Source organism: Trichosurus vulpecula, chromosome 5, assembly GCF_011100635.1.
Source record: "Trichosurus vulpecula isolate mTriVul1 chromosome 5, mTriVul1.pri, whole genome shotgun sequence".
Classification (NCBI taxonomy): Eukaryota; Metazoa; Chordata; class Mammalia; order Diprotodontia; family Phalangeridae; genus Trichosurus; species Trichosurus vulpecula.
Window position 1 is genome coordinate 235,978,643 of NC_050577.1, and position 23,225 is coordinate 236,001,867.

The 23,225-nt window shown below is 37.8% G+C and overlaps 1 protein-coding gene and 1 long non-coding RNA gene across 2 annotated transcripts in view; one reads left to right on the top strand and one right to left on the bottom strand.

The window, feature by feature from the left end:
• The window catches only part of LIN7A (lin-7 homolog A, crumbs cell polarity complex component), a 205,790-nt gene that overhangs the window by 60,594 nt on the left and 121,971 nt on the right, over positions 1-23,225 (top strand). The gene's annotated exons all lie outside the window — the stretch shown is intronic.
• LOC118852215 lies at positions 7,961-14,622 on the bottom strand. The gene is made up of 2 exons (XR_005010522.1): positions 14,436-14,622; positions 7,961-8,163 (listed from the first exon to the last, which is right to left on the bottom strand). It is a non-coding gene; the product is annotated as an uncharacterized LOC118852215 (long non-coding RNA).

Below are 23,225 nucleotides of genomic sequence, written 5' to 3' on the forward strand. Positions count from 1 at the left end.
GCTTTTCTTAGCCCTTCACCATAGGGTTGGGGGAAAGACAGACTGTACCTGTGATTTCTTGGGTATAGGGAACTATGTATGAGGAAATTCCCTCTATCAATACAAGTTGCCTTCTTCTCTGCATCTTGCAGCCTTGGAGAGTTGCCTAGGGCAGAAGTATCAAGCATAGCCCATAACACTCATGAGTACAGCCTGAATCAGATTAAAATGTAGTTCCTTTCTGATTTTAATGTGTTGATTTTTTAATTAAAAAAAAGACATAGATCTTATTATAGTGTAGAGAATCCCCCTTTACCCCAGGTTAAGAGATGGGACCAAGATTATACAACCAGGATGTGTCAGAGAGGACTTGAACCTAGTTTTTTTTTTTAATTTAGTATTTTATTCTTCCCCAATTACTTGTAAAACAGTTTTCAACATTTGTTTTTTAAATTAATTTCCAAACTCTCTCCCTCTCTTCCTATCCACCCCATTGAAAAACAATTTTATATAGGTTATACATGTGTAATCATGCAAAACATATTGCCATATTAGTCATGTTGTAAAATATAGACTCCCCCAAAAGAACCCATGAACAATAAAGTAAAAAAAATTATGCTTTTATCTGTATTCAGATACCATCACTCCTTTTTCTGGGAATGGATAGCATTTTTCATCCTAAGTCTGTCAGAGTTGTCTTTGATCATTGTATTACTGAGAATAGCTAAGTCATTTACAACTGATCGTCTTATGATATTGCTGTTACTGAGTAAAATTTGAACCCAGTTCTTTACCAGCTCTCTAGCCTTGACACCAAGCTGTCTACTACCAAGTATCGAAGAATAAAAATATATATTTGGTTTACTACATGAAGGAAAAAAATTGGCAAAAATGTTAGCAAAAATATTGACAAAAATACTGGCAATAAGTAAGAATATAATTTGTTCTATGTCATGTAACATATTATATTTTTACATAAAAATACTGTTGGGAAAACATTTTCTGTGAAGTATTCACTCTAACCATTGAGATGCTGTTATGAATTTTCATCTGCAAGTTTAAATTCTACATTTATTTCTGAGATACAGGCATCATCTTAAACAAAGCCTAAAAAAGCAAGCATCTTGTTTATACATGCTTTCTTCTCATTTTTCCAATTTCTAAATACTTTTCTTTAATCCTGGGATCTGAGCTTTCTAATATATTGAAAAATTGAAGAAATAAGATTAAGGAACCATATAATTACTATCCCTCGGGTAGGATGGGTACTTCTAATGGGCCACAGAGATGGCTTTCCAGGCTCCACCAGAAACATGTTTTAAAAAACACTTTCTACAGAACTCAGGGTAGACTAGAAATGCATGCCCCTGGCTTGTGATTAGATTCTTCCTCTAGACAATTCAGTAGTGAGAGTAAGAAGATTAGCTTGGAAGCAAAGGGTCAAATCCAAAGGGTCTAGGGCATAGGATTGTAAGATCATAGATTTAGAGTTGGAAAGGACAAGGTTACAGAATCCAGTTACCTCAGTTAAATGATATTCCTAGAACTCCTAACTTGAATGACCATCAGAGAGATTCCTCTTGTCAGTTGTATGCAAGCAAGGGTGGAAGGTTCTTTATGTCTTACAACCTAGCTACAGAAGGCAATATGTCATAAACTTAAGTGAAGGATTAATCTATCAACAAGTGTTTATTAAGTTCCTATTATGCAATAGTGTTTCACCATGCTGGGTGGTGAGAGTACCAAGACTGAATTGGAAATATTCATAGAGCTCATGTTCTATCATGGGAGACAATGTAAAATATTCATAGTTGGAGATACACAAAAGACATTAAAATGATTTGGGAGAAGAAGGAGACTTCAAGTTGTTGGGAGATGGCAATCAGAAAAGGTGGGTTTTTGTTTTTTTTTTTGCAGAAGGTGGCATTTGAGCTGAGTCTTGAAGGATGCTAGGGATTTGTAGAGGGGAAGGATGAGTGCATCCTATCCACGAAGAGATAGTTCAAAACTTCAGAGACAGGACATGGAGAGTATTGTGTATGAGGGACAGTAAGAAAGCAAGATTAATTGGATTAAAAGATGTATGAAAGGGATTAATTGTAATAAGGCTAAAAAGGTAGGAAAGATGTTAAATGCTCAAAGAGAGGAGGTTTTGTTTGATGCTGGAGGCAGGAGGGAGCCACCAAAGGTGATTGAGAAGGGAAGTGATGTAGTCAGACCTGCATTTTAGGAAAATTACTCTGGAAGTTGTGTGGAAGATGGATTGGAATGGGGAGATACAGATCAGAAGACTAATTGGGATCTATTGCAATATTTCTGACTGGAGGTGAGGATAGCCTCAACTAAGATAGTATCTTGGGTAAAACATTAGATTTAGAGATATAAACAATAAGATTCAGCAAGTGACTCAATATGTGGGGTGAGAGAAAGTAACAGGGATCATGGCGACACTGAGTTTGTAAACCTGGATGACTGGGGGGATGGTGGTATTTTCGGATGAAGAATAGGGAAGAGGGGTGGTTTAGACCAGAGGAGTCAAACTTGAGAAAATTCCAGACAGTGGCCCAAACCAAATTAAAATGTGATTGGGAGATGTGTAACGAAATAAATAAAAATAGAATTCAACATGATAATGTAAATTTGGGGCAGCTAGAGTCAGGAAGACTCATCTTCCTGAGTTCAGTTACTTACTAGCTGTGTGACCCCAGGCGAGTCACATAACCCTATTTGCTTCAGTTTCTTCATTGGTAAAATGCGGGGGACAAGGAAATGGCAAACCACTCCAGTATTTCTGCCAAGAAAACCCCAAATGGGCTCACAAAGAGTAAGACATGACTGAGATGACTGAACAAAATGTAAATTTCTGCTTCCCAAGTAAGTGCCAGCAGGCATCCACTTTTTTCAGTTTGATACCACTAGTTTAGAGAGGAAAAAACAATAATTAAGTACGTGCTAGGCACTGCACTAAACTTTGGGAATACAAATATAAGCAAGAACAAGACAATCACCACTTTCAAGGGGCTTATATTCTAATGGGAGAAGACAATCTCTAAAAGCAAGCTATAAGTGGGGCAAAGGTGAAAATGTGGGGAAAGTCAGGAGTAGAGCCAGCTGATTAGTGAACATGGATGGATGGCCTGAGTACATCCTTAAATGGTGGCTCTGCATGGGGATGGGGGGGAATCTCACTAACTGGAAGAGAGGGAAGGAGAGTTAGAGGCATCTCTGAGAAGACTACTAGGGTAGGGGAGGAAATTTTTGGAGACAGGAGCTGAGCTAGGAGAGAAGACAGAATTATAATGAATTCTGCTTTAGACATGTTGAGGTTGATATGTTTACAGGATACTTGCGTCAAAATATTTAATAGGCTATTGTTTCATGTCAGGAGCTCAAAAGAGAAGCTGGGTACACAGATCTGTGAGTCATCTGCATGAATATAATAATTAAACTCATGAGAGCTATTGAGGTCAGTAAGTGAAAGAGTGTGGAGAGAGAAGAGAAGATTTGTTGTTGAGTCATTTCAGCCCTGTCTGACTTCATGACCCCATCTGGGATTTTCTTGGCAAAGATATTGGAGTGTTTTGCCATTTCCTTCTCCAGCTCATTTTACAGATGAGGAAACTGAGGCAAACAGGGTTAATTGATTTGCCCAGGGTCACACAGCTAGGAAGTGTCTGAGGCCACATTTGAACTCGGGAAGAGGACTCTTCCTGACTCCAGGCCAGTACTTTGTCCACTGCGCCACCTAGCTGCTCCAGAAGAGAAGACGGTGATAGCCAAGGACAATGTGTTGGGGCACTGTGACAGGGAGGGATATGGATAAGGAGACGGCAAAGGAAACTAAGGAGGTTTGGATATAAGATTTCACTTAGGGTACCATCCACTTTCCAGGCAACCAGGTGTGCGACCTTGGATCATCCTCTAGTCCAGCGCTGAAAAGGTTGGGAATGGAAAAAGTTTAAGAAGCCCTGCTCTAGTCCTCCTCCCTTACTACACTCCTTCCCACATCCAACCAGTTTCCAAGACATCCCTATTCTGCTCACGCAACATCTCTTACATATACCCCTTTTCTTTATCCATGCAGGGACCATCAGCCATAACTTCTCACCTGGACTAATTTAATAGCTTTATAATTAGTCCCCCTGCCTCAAATTTCTCCTCTCCTTAATCCATTCTCTACACAAATGCCCAAGTGAAATTCCTAAAGCAGATATCTGACCATATTATTTCCCTGCTCAGTCTACTTCTTCATCTCCCTATTTCTTACCAGATGAAATCAAAACTCCTCATTTGGGCATTTAAGGTCCTTCACAACCTGATTCTAATTTACTTGTCCAGCTTGGTTAATCCTCCCCATATACTCACACTTAGACCCTGTCTGAATTATATTATGTTATGTTTACCTTAGTATGTCTCTGCCTCGGGTATCTCCCCAGGACTTAGCTCTGATGTCATAGACTGCTGAAAGTTGCTGTTGTGGAAGGAGCTTCACCCTTGGAGTGTCTGGTAATAAGGTGGTCACAGCTAGTAAGAGACTGAATCAGGCTTCAAACTTAGCTCTTCCTGACTCCAAACCCAGCATTTATAGACTAAGCCGTTCTGTCCGCGTATCATAAATCATACTCATCCCCAAAGAGAGTATTCTTCCAGACCCTGTGCTTTGTCTGTGCTGAAATGCTTTTCCTCCCTGATTGGGTGACTGGGTCACTTCACCTTCACTCACTATAGGCTCATATGGGCATAATCAATAATCATTTATTAAACATTAACTATCTGCCAAACACTGGACTACACCCTTGGGGATTCAAAGACAAAAATGAAACAAAATCCTTGCTTCTAGAGCTTATGTAAATATCAGGAGAGACAATATGCACATATGGAAATATAAATATATAAGGAAATGTGTGATATATAAGGTATATATGTATGGTATACATATAAATATAGTGTATCTATAAATATATAGTGTATATAAAAATATAATGTATACATAAATATAGTATATATATAAAAATGTAGTATACATATAAATATATAGTATATATAAATGTAGTATATATAGTATATAAATACTATACATATATAGAGTACATATAAGTATAATGTACATATAAATGCATAGTGTATATACATAAATATAGCATACATATAAATATATGGTATATATAGTCTATATATTATAGTATACATTATATACATACAGTATATATAAATATATAGTATATATACTATGTGTGTAATTACATATATACATTGTATGTTGATTATATCTGTGTACATATACACATGTGTATATGCATATGTGTATGTATATATCATATGTGCAGAATAAATACAAGGTGGTTAGAGAGAGGGGGCACTAGCAATGGAGACTATCTAGAAAGCCTTCATGTAGATTGTAGAGGGTGGTGATTGAGGCGAGTCTTGAAGAAAGCAAGAGGTTATTTGAAGTAGAGGTGAGGACACTCATGCTAGGCACAAGAGACAGCTAATTCAAAGTCAAAGAGATGAGAGACCACTGTCAAAGAGACTATGGTTGAGGCAAAAAGAGAAGGTAAGATTGTGTAGACTCTCTAGTACAAAAAGGGGGAGTAATATATAATGATGATGGAAAGATATTGGAGTTTGTGATGGGCTTTAAAAAACAAGCTGAGGAGTTTATTATTTGATCCTGAAGGCCAGCGGGAGCCACTGGTATCTTACGTGGTTGGAGCCATAATTAAGGAAAATCACTTTGGGAACAATGAGGAGAAAGGATTAGAGAAAGGAGAGACTTGAGGTAGGGAAGCCAATTAAGAGACTATTTCAATGCTTCATGAGCAAGGTGATGAGGGCCTGGAAATGGGGTGGTGGCTGTGAGGGGAGAGACAAGGGTCTTTGGGTGGGGGAAAGATATGAGATGTTGTGGAGGTAAAAATGACAACATTTGTCAATTGCTTGGATATGGGACCACTGGATGCCTCAGTGGATTGAGCATCAGACCTGGAACTGGGAAGACCTAAATTAAAATCTGGCCTCAGATGCTGAGTAACTGTGTGCCCCTAGGCAAGTCACGTAGCCTCTTGTGATCTCAGTTTCCTCACCTATAAAATGAGGATATAATAATAATAGCAACTACCTTGTTGTCATGAGATTGAAATGAGATAATAATTGTAAAGCAACTAACATTAGTGCCTGGCACAAAGCACTATGTGGATATTATTATCATCAATAATAATAATTATGTAGGAGTGAGGGAGAGTGTAGTCAAAAATAACACTGATGTTATGAACCTGGAATACTAGAAAGATGGTGATATCCCTTGTAAGAAGGAGAGAAGTTTGAGCGTAGAAACATTATTATTAACAATTACTATTCTTATGTAGGAGTGAGGGAGAGTGTAGTCAAAAATAACGCTGATGTTATGAACCTGGAATACTAGAAAGATGGTGATATACCTTGAAAGGAGAGAAGTTTGAGTGTAGAAACATTATTAACAATTACTATTCTTATGTAGGAGTGAGGGAGAGTGTAGTCAAAAATAACACTGATGTTATGAACCTGGAATACTAGAAGGATGGTGATATCTCTCAAAAGAAGTAGAGGACTTTGAAGGTGACATAGAGAAAAGGAATTCTGATTTTGAACTTGCTGTGTCTCCCCAATTAAGCCAAGCCTCAGGCTACGTTTGCTTTACATCCCACCAATGTTACACTTCATCCGCCCATTGCTTCATGCTCTAGCTTCGGTACCATAGTTGCATTCATCCTTCAGGTGCATCACATCCCAAGAATTCCAGTTGCTTTAACAGTAACTCGGATGGTAGAGTGTTAACCAGGCCCTAAGATTTCCCCTGGGGCCATCTGACACCATGCATGGCCAATGGGAGCCTCTCACAGAACAGTCCCTAAAGCAAACCTATTATCTGTATCAGGTCCCATCTTCATTCAGCAGTCTTAGAGCACTACAGTATCATTTGGTTAATTAACACTCAAGAGTAGGCCAGGGTGAACAGCTGTGCAATGAGGGTTTCTTTGAGAGCTCATGAGGGGAAGGCTGAATGAAAGACATGTCATTTCTGGAGTTTGGTATTAATTAGTTACTAGGGACTTTGGCCATAAATTATGCCAAAAGACAAATAACACATGGCAGGAAAGAAGGGTGTTACTTCCTGTCACTTTTTTTAAAACGCTTTCACCAGCAGGAGTGTCTTTCTATCTACTGGGCATGCCAGTATTGACTTGTTCCAAGTAAGAATGTTGTGAGTGATCACCTCATCACTAGGCAGATGGCCTCCTGCAATTATGACTATACATTTCTGGAAGGCGAATCAAAGCTTTCTAGGGAGGGGAAGGTACAGTGCAGTCTCTAACGATTATTTCATTCTGGGAGGTGTAAAACAGATGCTTTTCGCCTTGGATTGCTCTGTCATCAGCATTTGAAGGGTTCGGAACTAAAAGTATATGTATGTGCTCAAATTCAAATATAAATTCTACCCTGCTAAATTTGTTATATCGAAGGAAAATACGTAGAACATAAAATAAGTGATTATCAATAAACATCTATTAAGCAACTACAAAGTGTGAACCCACTCTTCTAGGCCCTGGGATTAAAAGTAAAGGAAAAGAAGTAAAATAATCCTTGTCAAAGTGTGAAAGTGACTAACATTTATCTTTGTTAAATTAAATTAAAATTTTTTAAATAATATTTTATTTTCCCCTTTTTATATGTAAAAACAATTTTTAGCAGTCATTTAAAAAAACTTGAGTTTCAAATTTTCTCTCTCTCTCCCTCACCTTCCCCATCCCTGAGACAGTAAGCAATTTGATATGGGTTATATATGATTAATCATGTGAAACATATTAGTAATGTTGTGAAAGAAGACACAGAACCAAAGGAAAAAAATAAAGAAAGTTAAAAATAGTATGTTTGATCTGCATTCAGTCTCCATCAGTTCTTTCTCTGGATGTGGATGGCATTTTTCATCATGAGTCCTTTGGAATTGTCTTGAATCATTGTATTACTGAGAATTGCTGAGTCATTCGCAGTTGTTATTCATATGGTATTGCAAATGTTTATACATTTCTGGGAACTTAGAGGGGAAATGAGGCAGCGTAGAGGTTACTACTGGATTTGGAATCAGGAGGACCTCAGTTCCAGTCCTGTCTCAAACAACGAAGTCTCTCTATGCTTCATATTCTTTGCCTGCAAGAACAAAGGAAGTGAACTCAATGGCAGCTAAGTTCTCTTCTCAGTTCCAAATCCATGATCTTATGACATGTTGCAAATCCTGGCAAAGAGAAAACCAAAATAACCCTAATAATCCCTGGGGTGGGGAGATGCGAGGGGTGAGAATGATACCACTGTCAATGCACACGTTGTTGTTTGTCAATGCACGTGTAGCAAAGCCTGAGAGAAGTGTAGTTTGTGGTTTTGCAATTTCCTATGGCTTCCCCATCCCTCCCTTCAGGTGGAGAGATGGACCCTATAACAGTTCAAACTTCCTTTCAACCCTAAAATGTTCACAAATGGTAGAAAAAGGAAGAAAAATGCCCTTAGGTATAGCAACAGCAGAGGCCAATATAAAGACATTTGTACAACCAGAACTCTATGAAAAGTGTTTTTTGGAAAAAAAAAAAAAACAAGATAAAGGAGGAAAGGCATGCCAATGAAGCACATTACAAATACACAGAAGTGAGGAAGACATGGAGAAGGGGCCACAGATAAGAGCGGGTAGTGTTAGTAACGCCACGTAAAAGTTTATGTACACTTTAAAAACGACAAGCAGTGCATGGTAGATTTATGGTTTTACACATGATTCCATATGCAATTATCCTTTTATATCACCCCTTGGCTATCAAAGTGCTCATGTTTGCTGATGATTCTCAAGTGCATGATAGAAAAGAAGATTTAAAAAAAGGGAAATTGAGCTGCCTGGTGACATAGTGGGTTTCTCTTTATTAGAGGTCTTCAAACAAAGACTGGATTACCATTTTCAGGTATGTTGCAAAAAGGAATTATTTGAGGGATATTTGTTGGACTAGATAATTGCTGAACATCCTCTCCAGCTCTGTAAATTAGGATTCAGGAAGAGGGAAGGTTAAAGGTTTGAAAATAGAATAGGAGGATTAAAAAGGGAGAGTAATCTGTATTTTTGGCTAAAAATAGTTATTGGGTCACTCAACTGGACAGGGAAAAATGGGAAGAGGATTAAGGGAGAGCCTAAGAAATAATGAAAAAAAAATTAGGATTTTTCTTCAAGGAACTGAAAGGCACACAGCATTCTGATTGATAGCAAAGTATAACAGAAGTAGGAGCAAGACATGATTGGAGTTGGAAGATGTGAGTTGGAGTCTCAGCTTTGCCGACCATTTACTAGCTGACCATTATCCAGACATTCCACCTCCGTGGCTGGGTCTGTGTCCTCATCTGTAAAATGGGAATGACGTTGTTTGTGCTGCTTGCCTCACAAGTCTGTGATGAGAAAAGAGCTTTGTAAACTGTGACTTATCATGATTCCTGTCATCACCAGTGACTCATTTTCCTCATCTATTAGGGATGAAGTTCAGGCTGAGGACAAGTTGTTTATTCTCCTTTATTATTCTTCTACATTTTATATTTAATGTTCTAAAGACCAGAGGTCAAGAGGATAATAGTAGCATTATGTAATTGAATAAGAGTTTAGGATGGAAGCTTCTCTTCCAACAGAATCATTGAAAGTAGTACATATATGTATTCCTAGTGCCTAGCGGACAGAATCACAGGGATGATTGATATATACATATACATATACATATATATACATATATATACATACACACACATATATACGCACACATACATACATATATATACATATACACACATATATGTGTGTATATATGTATGCACATATATACACATACACACATATGCATATGTATATATGCGTATGTGTGTGTGCGTGCGTGCGTGCGTGTGTGTGTGTATACACACACACACATATATACATCCTGTTCCCACATGGCACAATTTTCTTCCACTTGGTCTCTTTATTTTGAAAGCATTTCATTTTCTCTATTTTGGGCATCTTATAAGTATTGGTTCTCGAAAATTTTAAGGATAAATGTTATTGTGTTGTTATACTGATATATCATCAGATATCTCCTATCAAACAGTCTGTAACCAATAAACATTTATTAAGCACCTACTGTGTGCTAGGCACTGCAGATACAACTACAATGAATGAATAAATGAAAAACAACTTTATTAAGTCCTCATTTTGTGTCAGGCATTGTGCTTTCTTTTCACAGTTTCCTTCATGGGAAACTGGAGTTCTAGAGGTGGAGAATGACTTGTCCAAAGTCAACTAGGCTCACAGGATGATGATCTAGGACTTAAACTCAGGTCTCCTAACTCCAAAGCTAGTGTTGGTTTTTTTCATTACACCTGATTCATTGTGTCTCATATCTATGTTCATATGTGTGTATGTATGTGTGTATATGTATACATACATACATACATACATACATACATACATACATATATATATATAAAATGCAGTTGTTGTTCAATCATTTTCAGTCACATCTGATTCTTGGTGACTCCATTTGGGGTTTTCTTGATAAAGACACTGGAGTAGTTTGCCATTTCCTTCTCCAGCTCATTTTACAGATAAGGAAACTGAGGCAAACAGGGTTAAGTGACTTACCCAGGATCACAGAGCTAGTTCAATGTCTGAGGCCAGATTCAAAGTCATGAAGATGCGTCTTCTTCATTTCAAGCCCAGTGTTATAACCACTGTGACACCCAGCTGCTATACCCTCCCACGCCCATGTATTATGTGTGTGTGTGTGTGTGTGTGTGTGTGTATATGTATATATATATATATGTTTGTGTGTATATGTATGTGTGTTATTGTTGTATACTCTCATATAAAATACAACATATCCCCAAAATCTTAGTTTAGTTTTAAGCGACTAAAGTGTTAACACAGAGCCTACCTCCATGTAGATCAACTACAAACCTTAAATGTTTTATAATTGATAGTCCCTACCCTCCTTGTCCAGTTACATGATTACCAAATAGAACAACTGCCAGGGATAATATTTACATCTTTGAAGAAATTCCATTTGCTTGTGGGATGTTTTTTTCTTTGAAGAATTCTCAGCCTCAGAATATATTACAAGTTCTCTCTCCCACTCCTATCAGAGAGTATTATACCATATCTCTTCTAGTATCTTTCTTCTTTGACTCAACCTTAAGTAGAAGGGAAGGTATGGGAAGGGTCCACAGAGAGATCCCTAAATAGCCAGAGGGTACAACAAATGATTTGTTTAACATGTTTATGGTATTTAAACAACACAAAGGACCTTGGAGAGCAACTAGCCCAACCTCTTCATCTTACAGATGAAGCACCAAGCTGCAAAATGACTAACCCAAGGTCACCTGGATAGTTAGTAGCAGAGTGACACTTCAAAACAGAGATTTTCCCATGGCTCCCTGCTGCCCACCTAGGTTAAGGGTTCCTAAGGCTAAAAAAGCTAAGAAAAATCTTCTAAAGATTCCAAAGCCAAGAGCAATCATCTGGGTAGTGCAGGGGGAAAAAGATTCCTCGAGAAGAACGAACAATATAATATAAACAGTCTAACTAACCCTGTCTTATTTCTGTGACTTAACAAAGACTGTTTTAACCAAGTCAATTAAATTCTATTATCTTAAGTGTAATAACACACACATATATACATATATATACATATATACATACATATGTACACACACACACACACACATAACAGATATAGAGAGAGATAGAAACATAAGAAGAACATTGTGGACTTTGAAACAGACCAGGGATCAAGAGACTGTTTTCACTGAATGCGGAGTCCCACTGGCAATTATCTCTGATAAAAATGAATGGGCATTCGGACAAGAATAATCAGCAGTTGAAAGATTCTTTGCATCTGTATGAATTGACAGGCTTTACCTGATGGAGTGTAGGTTGTAATGAAGCTTTTCTCCCTAATTAAAACTTTTGAGGTGCGCTTTTTTTAAATCCCTCCGATTTCCACAGAATTTAATTGGAAGGTTCCGGAAACACACAGGCAGAAATATGTGTATGTGTGTGTGTGTATATGTGTGTGTATGTGTGTATGCATGCATGCACGTGCCCCCCAAGGGAAGGTTAATAATGCATTGTGATTCAAATCATCTTTCACATTGCTAAAACTGACCTAGTTTTCCTTTCAGAGAGAAAACATTTTCTGAAACACTTTCACGTTAAAAATGTTGCAACTTGGGCTTTTTCCCGTGCCTTGCATCCCATAATTAAAACCAGCAGATCTCTTCCGAAAGTTAAATGAAATTTAGCTCATTTTCAGGTTTGGGTGTTTTTTTGTAAATGAGTTCTCTTTGCTCTCTTAGATGAAATGACACTCACGGCTCCGGCGTGCCAGGGAAATTTTCTGACAGAAGTGATAACGATGCAGATGTTTTGGGTTTTTTTTCTTTGTCACTATCTTCCAACAATATCCCTAATGAAAACACACGACAACTTCTTGGCAATTTTTTAAAAAACACATTTTCAAAACAAAAATTTTCAAATACCTGCACCCTCAAATGGCAAACATAAATAGCTCATTATTTCTTCTGCATTTTTCTCTCCATGTGTTAGGTGGTGACAGCTCATGAAAGCACGTCTTTTCTGTGTTGTGGAATCAGCTTTTACAAAAGCCAGGGCTGATCTTTGGTAGAGTGGCTTCTTCTGATTAGAAGAGTGAGGTCAAGGCTCCAGAATTTTGTTCTTGGAGATGGATTTGCTGTGTGATTTTGAACTCAGCATATTTGAGGATCGGCTCATTCATTTGCAAAAAACAATTGAGGCTTCCTATAAGAATTGCAAATGTTCATTCATAAATGCATCTCATTCCTTGGGAATTCACTGATGAAATGAATGAATGAATGAAAAAAAAATTCAGGGTTTACTATGTGCATGGTGGATGCAATGATTTTTTAAAAGATTCAGATCCTGCCCTAGTTATATTCTCATGATGGAAGACAGCATATAAAGGGGACAAGGGATCAAGGGAGAGATGTTTTGGTTTGAGAAAGGCTATTTAATTGAGCATGAGTGATGACAAGGAAGAGCATGAGATATGTCCTGGGAGATGATTGGAGGCTTAGATAGGATGTGAAGCTGAAACATGGTCTTGGCACCTAGAGCCTAACAGTAAATAAACAGGGCTAAGTGGGTTAGTTTACCTATACTCAGTCACCAATTAACTAGATTAGGCCCTAGATATAAACTTCAAAGATAAGTGAATTAACTCTCCCAGGGATAGGCCTAGATTTTGGAAGACCCCCAGAGTTCAGATCATTACTTTTTTCATTTTTTAAAAGAGTTATACAAAACCCTTTGGTGGGGAGTACTATTGGGGTAGGAGTGTGAAAAGGAGGACTTTGGCTGATTAAACAAAATATTTTTAAAGTAATATGAGAAAGGAAATTTTAATTTTAAAAAATCCATTTGGGTATTTTCCACAAGATAAAAATCTGGATACTTTTAAATATGCTTGTTTGCATATGTATATACATATATCATATATACACACATATTTTTGTACACATTTAAATATATAGCTACAATTATAGTTGTAATTTACTGTATGTATATAAATTATATATATAAATATATAGTATATATATGTTTTATATATGTGTGTGTATATTTAGAAGCTATAATTTTTAGAAGATACAATAAAGCCAGTTTTTATCTCTGTTTAAGTGTCAAATTCTTCACAAACTTAATGGAGTGGACTAAATAACCCTTCAGTGTGTGAGTTCAAGGTGGCCAGCCATTTGTGATAATTAGGTCAAGTAAAAAGCTTGCTGAGTGATTGGCTGGACACATTGGTGTGCACCTTATGGCAATCTAGAATTGCATCTGCTCTCTATTATTTTTGTCCTTAGTAGACCTAGATAAGTTGAAAGGTCTCATGATAGGTTATCTGAAGATCAGCGCTTATAACTTCTAGCCTTTGTTTTAATGAGAAAAGCATATTGGAGTGTGAGCTTCTTTCCCACTGCTCTGTTCAGATTTCCAAGGTGGAAAAATAGTCAAACAAAGCCATAGTTTCTATACCATCATAGGCTTTGAGTGCTATGGGACCTTAGAGATTTAGTCCAACAGCAGCATTTTAGGAGGGAGCCAAAGCCATAGAAATGCAGTATTTTTCCAAAGGTCATAGAAGCAGTTAACAAAGACTTCAGAATTCAAACCAAAGCCTCTTGATTCACAGCACAGAGCTTTTCTCCATTACAGCAAATATATCCTTCCCATCACTTTATAAATATTTATTAAACACCTATTACATGCCAAGCACTAGGGATACAAATGCAAAAAAAAGAAAGAGTATAGTGCCTGCCCTCAACGAGTTTATCATTTAATGGAGAAAGACATACAAAACAAACTGAAAAAGAGGTGAGAAAAGTGAAGGTACCTGCATAGGGGGCAATATGGTGAAGTCCATAGCAGTGCAGCCAAGTGGGAAATGAAGAAAAGGCTCGTCTGGGTACCCTCCTTAAATGGAGCTTCTAGGAGGAACTCTCTGTTCCACAGTTTGGAGTAGCAGAACTTAGGGCAATTCTTCTTACGACCAGGTTACTACCTATAGTACGCAGCTAACTAGGACTATGTGCAACTCTTTGTGGCAGCAAAGAACTTAAAACAAACAGATGCCTATCAGTGGGGGAATGGCTAACAAACTGTAATATAGGGTTGGAATGAAATGCCAGTAGGATGCCAGAGACGGCTTGTATTGCCTCAAAAGATCTAGTTGTTAAATTTTTCAGTATGAGAATTTATGCCTCAAAAGTCAACAGATACTACAAATCAGGGCATGATTTATTGTTTTGTTGCTTCTTAGATTTATTAATAAAGTAGTGAATAATGCAATATTTATATTAAAAAAATAAATGTCATGAACACATTTTGAGGGGGAGGATCCAGTTGTTAAAGATTTATTAACACACCACTTGTAGGTTCTTGTCCTGTAAAAAAAAACAATGAATATGGGTAATATGTAGAATATGGGAAAATATGTGAGCTGGCATAAGATTAAGTAAACAGAAACATGAAAACAACATACTTCATGACTGCAATACCAGAAAGAGGATCGGCCACCACAACAAAATAATCACAATTAAATGCTGCAAAATTATTATGGCCAAGCTTGGTCCCAAAGAAGACTTCTCCCTTCACTTCTGTGCAGAGGTGGGGGACCATAGATATTGATCACTGCATATAACATAAGACTTAAAATTTGTTGGTTTGTTTTTTTGGGGGTGGGGGGGTGTTCTATTTATTTTTTATCCTGGTGCTCTGAGAAGGAGAAGGAAAGAGAGAAAGACCAAAGTGAGAAGGAGGAGAGAAGATGGTAGACAATAGAGGTTATGTAAAGGAAGCAGATCCAGGGTGGGGCAGAAGGGAGACACATATAATGATTCTAAGTATATAAATGGAGAGAGAAATTTTTAAAAATTGAAAGTGGGATAACTACAATGACCAAAGTTAGTCCCAGAGAAAAGTTTTAAAAAGTCTCTCCTCATTACAGAAGTAGATGTCAATTAAAATGCTTTTTAAAAACATAAATTAAAACCTTTTCTTCTTCTGACCCAGACACCTCAGTACTAGACATACAGTGATGCTGCAAGGAGATCAAATAGAAATAAAGATCCATATACATCAAAATATGTATGGCAGTACTCTCTGTAGGAATGAATAACTGAAAACAAAGTGGATGCCCATTGAGAACAGCATGGTGTAGGGAATGGATTGCTAGACTTGAAGGCAACATCTGGGTTTGAATCCTGCCTTAGCAGCTACATGACTGGGCAAATCACTTAACCAAATCTCTTTAATGCTTTAATTTCTGTAAAATGAAGGAGCTGGATTCAGCTCCAAAACCTCCAAGGTCTCTTCTAGCTCCAAATTTATGACCTGGTGACTGGAGAATGGATAAATAAATTGTGGTGCGTGAATATAATGGAATATTTATTGCATCATAAGAAATGATGATTATTAATAATTCAGAAACATATGAGGAGATTTTAAGAAACGATGCTGAATAAAAGATGCAGATCCAGGGTGGGTGGGAAAGCATATATAGTGAGTATAAGAATGTAAATGGAGAGAGAAATTTTTAAAAATTAAACATGGGATTAACCATAATGACCAAAGTTAGTCCCAGAGAAAACTTTAAAAAGTCCCTCCTCCTTACAGACATGGGGGTAGGTGGGCTATGGATATGGAATATTGCATTTTAATATCAGTTGATATTATATTAATATAGTTTAGTCATATAAGATATTAATATAGTTGGTTGGTTTTATAAGATGACTTTTAAAAATAATTGTTCTTTTCGAAAGTCTTTGTTACAAGGGGGATGCTCAGTGCTTGGAGAGGTCCAGTGATATATTCAGAAGTAAATGCAATGTAGAAAAACAAAAGGCATCAAATAAAATCTAAAAAAGAGAAAAGAAAAAGCCTTACCTTCCACTGGTCAGCAAACTCATCTTAGTATTTCTGCAGCGAACCATTGAAAAACCATGGCCACTGGTCTGTGTACCCATTTGTTACTTCCTGGATAGTCTGCCTTTAAGGACCTAAATTATGGACATGAACTTTGCCTTACAGACTAGTGCTATGTACATATGACTTTGTCTAACAGAGAATCATGACTGGTTAATATTAGTTAGGCACCCATAATGTCAGCCTGCCCCGCAGGATTAGCCAATCTCATCCTTGCTCTAATGACACCTTCAGAAGCTAAGCAGAGGGGAGATTCAATCACGAGATGGGGCTATAATAAGTCCCTGCTGATAACCAGTCTCTTCTGGATAGGGTTCTGGGATTCGTTCCACCTAATTTTGTGCTTTTGGTGGGTCATGCTGGCAATGTTGCCAACAAGGTTATGATGAGTTTCATGTTTCTATTTGGGATATCTTAAATTGTTTCATAAAGAGTGCCTCGATAATAACTCACATTATTCCCACTGAACCTCTGAGAGGGTAGGTGATTTGCATAGCATCGCATAGTATGTTTCTTCACTTGAAAAATGAGCAGGGTTGACTAGATCACATGCTCATTGTACTACACCCTGGAGCCAGAACCAGATTAAAATGTAATTGAGAAGTATTTGACAAAATAAATTTAAAAAATAATGAAATATAGACAACATTGTATTTTAAAATGAAGTCAATAGGTGGCCCATAATATGTGGCCTTACGTATGGATGAGTGGCCTCCATTTCTACTTGAGTTTGACACTGCTGGGCTAGATGACCTTTGAGGGCCCCTCTAGCTTTGAATCTTGCATAATCAGGAAGATGACTTAGATGTTTTCTAAAGTCTTTGGAGAGCCAAGATAGCGGCATAGCAGAGAGAAGTAAAAAAAAAATCCCCCTCACCCATCCCCAGGTTTCTCCATCCCCATCCCCTACACCTGCTTTCTTTAAACAGATCTAGAAAACACATCACATTTTAATCTGTATAGGGAAATCCAATAAAATCCAAGTGAGTCACTCTCAGCCCAAGTTGATAGAAACAAGAAAGGTCTATGGACATTATTTTGTTTTGTTTAGTCATTTTCAGTTACGTTTGATTCTTTGTGACCCCTTTTGGGGTTTTCTTGGCAAAGATACTGGAATGGTTTTTCATGTCCTTCTCCAGCTCATTTTATTGATGAGGAAAATGAAGCAAATAAGGTTAATTGACTTGCCCAGGGTCACACAACTAATAAGTGTTTGAGGCTGGATTTGAATTCAAGCCTTCGTGACTCCAGTCCTTGCACTCTATTCACCATGCCACCTAGCCTGTATGGTGGGGACAGGGAAAAAGAGACTAGGAAAAGATATGGAAAGAGATCTTTATAGGGATCATTGCTTGGAGCATTCCAGGGCATTGAGAAGCTGTGCATTAGGGCAAGACAAGATTTCCCCCATCCAGCAGAGAGGATCCTAGCGTTGTGCAGGATGCAGGAATAAGTGGAAAATGGCAAGTGTGTTGCTCACAGCACAGTTCCATATCACAGGTCCGATGCAGACTAAGGGAGGACTTGTAGCTAGGGGATGAGTTTCAGAGAAAGGAAAGATCTTTGGTCCTAGGCTGTGTACTAAGAAGGGGGCAAGCTCAGAAATGAAGCAGCAGCTGTGTGGCTTGGACCCAAGTAGAGAAGCAGGGTCTCAATTCTAGTTATAAGTTTAGTAACTGCAATCTGCAGTGTAATTCCAGGGCAGGAGTCCCAGACCAAAGTGGAGCCTGCTCTGAACCAAAAGAAATTTCCAGCTAGTCAATAATAGTTGCACCTAGGAGAGTAGTCTGATGAAACTCAAAACAGGGCAAGCCCACATGGATGTTGCTGATATCCAAATCCAGGTCAGGAACATGTGGAGTTCAGGCCAGAAGGGCAGAAATGAGACTTGTCCTGGATCAGATCATTTTGGGAGCACAACAAGCTTGAGGGTCTCCAGCCTGAGCTGTCCCTGAGGTCCTGGCATAACATGATGTTCATACCCCAAGAAAGTGGCACCAAGACCATCTCGGACATTCCTTCCTGAAGTATGCATAACCTATCCATACATAAAGTCTGTTGTCAGGTAATCAACTTGGAAGAATGAACAAATAAACAAAACCCTAACATAAAAAAGTTGTTATGGTGACTATCTATGCTCAAGATGTAAATCCAGAAAAGAATGACTCCGAAACATCTACAAGCAAATTGTGAAATTAAAAACATGACTTGAGCCATGAATTCCTGGAAAAGATGAAGTAAACAGTTTCTTTAAAAAGAATCAAAATGGATTTATAAATGAAATGAGAGTGCTAGAAGAAAAGGGGGCAGAGAAATGACAGCTATAGAAGAAAGAATTGGAAAGAGAATAATAAATACCTTGAAGGTACAAAACATTGATCAAGCAACAAACTCCCTGAAAATTAGAATAGGCCAAATAGAAGATGTGACAACAAGTTATATTAACACAAATTCAAACAAATGAAAAAGTAAAAGAAAGAAAGGTATCTCAACTTCAAAAACAACTGATCTGGAAAACAGAAAAAGGAGATAATTCAAGAATGGACTACCTGAAAGCTATGACCAAAAAAGAGCTTAGGCATCATATTTTTAAAATTCATAGAAGTACCCAGGTCTCTTAGAATCAGAGGGAAAAATGGAAATGGAAAAAAAATCTGCCTCCTAAAAGAAATCCCAAAATGGTCAAAACCCAGAGTTCCCTGGTCAAAGTAAACAATATTGAATACTGATGACTTCTAGTCAGGATCCCACATTATTTACCAGCCACCATTATAAAGGAACAGAGAGCCTGGAAGTTCATATTTCCAGAGGACAAAGGATATAGGTTTATATAACCAAGAATAACTGAACTTCACAAAACTGAATATAATCCTAAAGGGGAAAAACAGACTTTTAATGCAGGAGGACTTCTAAGCATTCTTGATGAAAAGAGAAGGGTTATATAGAAATTTTGAAGTGCAAACACAGTAATCAAGAGAAATCTAAGAAGAATATATATGAACATATGAACAATCATAAAAGAATAAATAATAGTACATTTTTTGCATTCTAATAGGAGAGATAATAAGAGAGTTCTCCTAAATTCATCTTCATCAGGGGTCATGAAGGGAGTACAGAAGACCTGGAAGTGATTCTATTATATCTTGATGAACTTAAAAGAATGAAAGTGAGGAATATACTGGGGGTAGGGAGGAAGATGGCTGTGAGGGAAATTCCATTGTCAAGGTACACAAACAGAAGTCTTTAAAAACAAGCAGAAGGGTAGCAGGGACTGGGGAAGAGGGATATACTTGAATCTCACACTCAAATGATCAAAGGAAGGAAGAATACACATACACAGTTGGATACAGAAATACACTTCACTCAACAGGGAAACAAGAGGGAAAGGGAAAACAGTTGAAAGAGGATAGATAAAAGGAGAGATTAGTCCTAAGCAAAACAAACTGAGCATAGACAAAAATATTTATAGCAAAGAATTGTGGTGGTAAAGAATTGGAAACTGAGGTGCCATCAATGGGCAATGGCTGAACAAGTTATGCTACATAGATGTGATGATGCTATTGTGCTGTAAGTAATGACAAAGGGATGGGTTTTAAGAAGACTTGTTTGGAGGGATACAGAATGAAATTAGCAAAAACAAGAAGACAATTATACAGTGACAACAATATAATAAAGACAAATGACTTTGAAAGATTTAGGAACTCTGATCGGGATAATAATCTATTGCAATTCCAGAGGACTCATGAAAAACATGCTACCTACCTCCTGATAGAGTGTGAAAAGCTGAGAGTACTGATTGAGACTTTTTGGTTGGGAAGGAGGCGGAGGGGGGGTTAGGGGAATGACTAATGCATGAATATGTTTCATTTGACAATACATGTTGTTAACAGGGATTTTTTTTATTTCTTTCTCAGTTGGATGGTAGAAGGGAAAAAGGCAGATTTTTGCCAGTTGAAGAAAAAAAATTACTTAAAATGAAAGTCTTTCAATAGAACCACAGGTCTAGAGTTGAAAGAGCCCTTAGTAGCATATAGTCTAGTCCCCTCATTATACATATGAGGAAAATGAGATCCAGAGAGATTGGGTGATTTATCCAAGTAAGAGGAAGTATGTGGATTTTAACCCAGTTCATGTGACTCCCAAAACAGCAGTCTTTTCACTATACCATATTACTCTTCTTAACTAGGGGCATACAACTCATAAGTACCCATGGCAAGATGTAAAATTGCACTTCTACACAGCTCCTCCAGAGGAGGGGATAGTCTCTCTTTTCTTCATTTTTTTCAAAGCAGATGAGGCTTTTTTAGTCTTAGCAAGACACCAGCGATTACACAATGAGTCAGTGGGGACCATAGACAAGAATGTAGTTTGCCTGATTACATTCATGCTTATATGCCTTACATCTCTCATCATGCTGCTTCCCAGAGATGGTAGTCACAAAGAAAGAAAATTTTCTCTGGCCAAGGTTCATTCATTTAAACCAGTCTATCCCGATGCGGATTTTGATATTGGAAAGGGAGAGGGTCAGGTATTCAACAGGACATGTGGAAATCTCCTATTGGTTATTTACTTTTAACCTTTAAGTAGATATTTTCTCAGGGTTCTATTTATAGCACAAGGAAAACAAATTCCTGTGTACAGCTTTGGATCCCATTAGCATCAGCTACAGTCAGCTGAGTAATGAAATGTCCCTGTCTTCCTTCTATTGCCTTGTCCCCTCCTTAACCCTGTTAACCTTATTTAGCTTTAGAGAACCAAAATAGCACAGGAGGAAAGGGAAAAACAAATGAAATTATAGTTATAGAAAAAAAAGGTCCCACAAAATGAATTCAGTCTCTTTGAATTAACAGTCAGCCGCAATAGTTTAAAAACTGGAGTGGTACATTCAGATCTCACAGAACCTCATGAGCCAAATGAAAGGATACCATGATTTGAGATCTATATATTGGAGGTCTCTGGTTAGCCACCCAGGCAGCAGCAGTCTTCTGGGGCTTGAGTTCTAGTGTTTCCAAGAAGAATGATTTTTAAATATTTTCTTTGGCAGTTTGTGGAATAGACCCTCCCTGTCTACATAACTACCTAAAAAACTATTCTTTTAAAAATATACATAATCAGAATTTTTGTTGCTGGTTAGATCACAGAGTACAGACTTATTTTTAATAAAGCAAAAAATTATAAATCACAAAAAAATCATAATTTTTGTTGTTGGTTAGATTGCAGAGTGTATAGGATTATTTTTAATAAAGTTAAGAATTACAAATCATGCCTCCATATTCTACTCAAAGCCTGATTGCCCAGCCTCATTATTCCTTCCTTTCAAGAGGTTTAGTGGTGAAACCAATAGATGTGCCAGAGTAGAAACTGATGAACAAGGACATCTTGACAAATGAGAGCAAGGGTAAGTGGAAGGAACTGGAAGGACTGATAGCCTTTTAATGTTGTGAAAAAAAAGGTGAACTTCTATCCCTCCCCCTCCATTCCCACCCCACATCTAATAGGGTTGAATTTGTGTCTCAGCATGCTCCAGATCTCTTTTGTAAGAAATTATGGTTTTAATAATTAACAGCCTTGCGATAACACAAGCCATTGGCATTTTAAAAATATCTTTGTTGTAATCCACTTGATATATATCAATTATGAAAGTAAGCCCTAGGTCCTCTGTGTTCTTGACCTATAAGGGCAAGACTAATGGAAGCTGGGCACTAAACCTCATGAAAATTAGGCATGTACCTTGAAGGAATGTAAAGTATTTTATCTCTCCTTTCTATTTGTTCCCTGTTGCTTTGGTTTTCATAGTTTTTTTTAATATGGTAGAATTCTTTAGACCAATGCTTCTATTAGATCAGGCTACTGATAAAGACTACAGGCTCACAAGAGATAGCCCCTTAGAGTGGTTATCGAACCAGCCTGGGAGCCAAGAAGCCCTCAGTTCAAATCTTACAGCTGTCTGACACATATTGACTTTCTGACTCTGAGGAGGTAACTTTCAGTGTCCTAAGCATGAGGTGGCAGCTTCTCTATCATTGGTAGACCATGTTTTCTCATCTGTGAGTTATACCAATGAAATCACAGGCCCAGATCCTATCCTATAGGATCAGAGATATACAGAGCTGGATAGACCTCAGAGGCTGAGTTCTTGCCTCCTCCCCCCTGCCCCATTTTACAGATGAGGAAACTAAGGAAGGTGAATTGATTTGCCCAAAGTGCTAAAGGAAGTAAAACAATGAACATGATAGAAGTAACCAGTACAGCAGCAGCAGATAACAGCAAGACTCATTGCATGGACAGTTTTTAATTGCATTTGTGCATTAAAGTACTTTGCAGCCTCCTTGTAGTATGGAGGTGACCCTGGATTCTTGACTTACGGAGCAGAAATTCTGACAAGGCTTGTCAACCTGGACCCCATAGTGGACTTGTCCAAGTTAGTCTTGCTAAGTTTAGGGAGGTTCATTCTCCCAGAAGGCAGAGACAGAGCAACCCCCAAAGACCAGCTAAAGCAAAAAAGAGCAGCGATCAACATCAGTGAAGGGAATTCCAATGTCAATGCCAGAAGACTCAGCCAGAGCAATCTGCAAAGACCAGCTAAGGCAAAAAGGGGCAGTGGTCTGCATCAGTGGAGAAAATACAAATGCCAACAAAACCATGCAATCTTTTAGTACTGAAGTATATGCAGAGAAGTTTTATATGAAAATGTTAATAA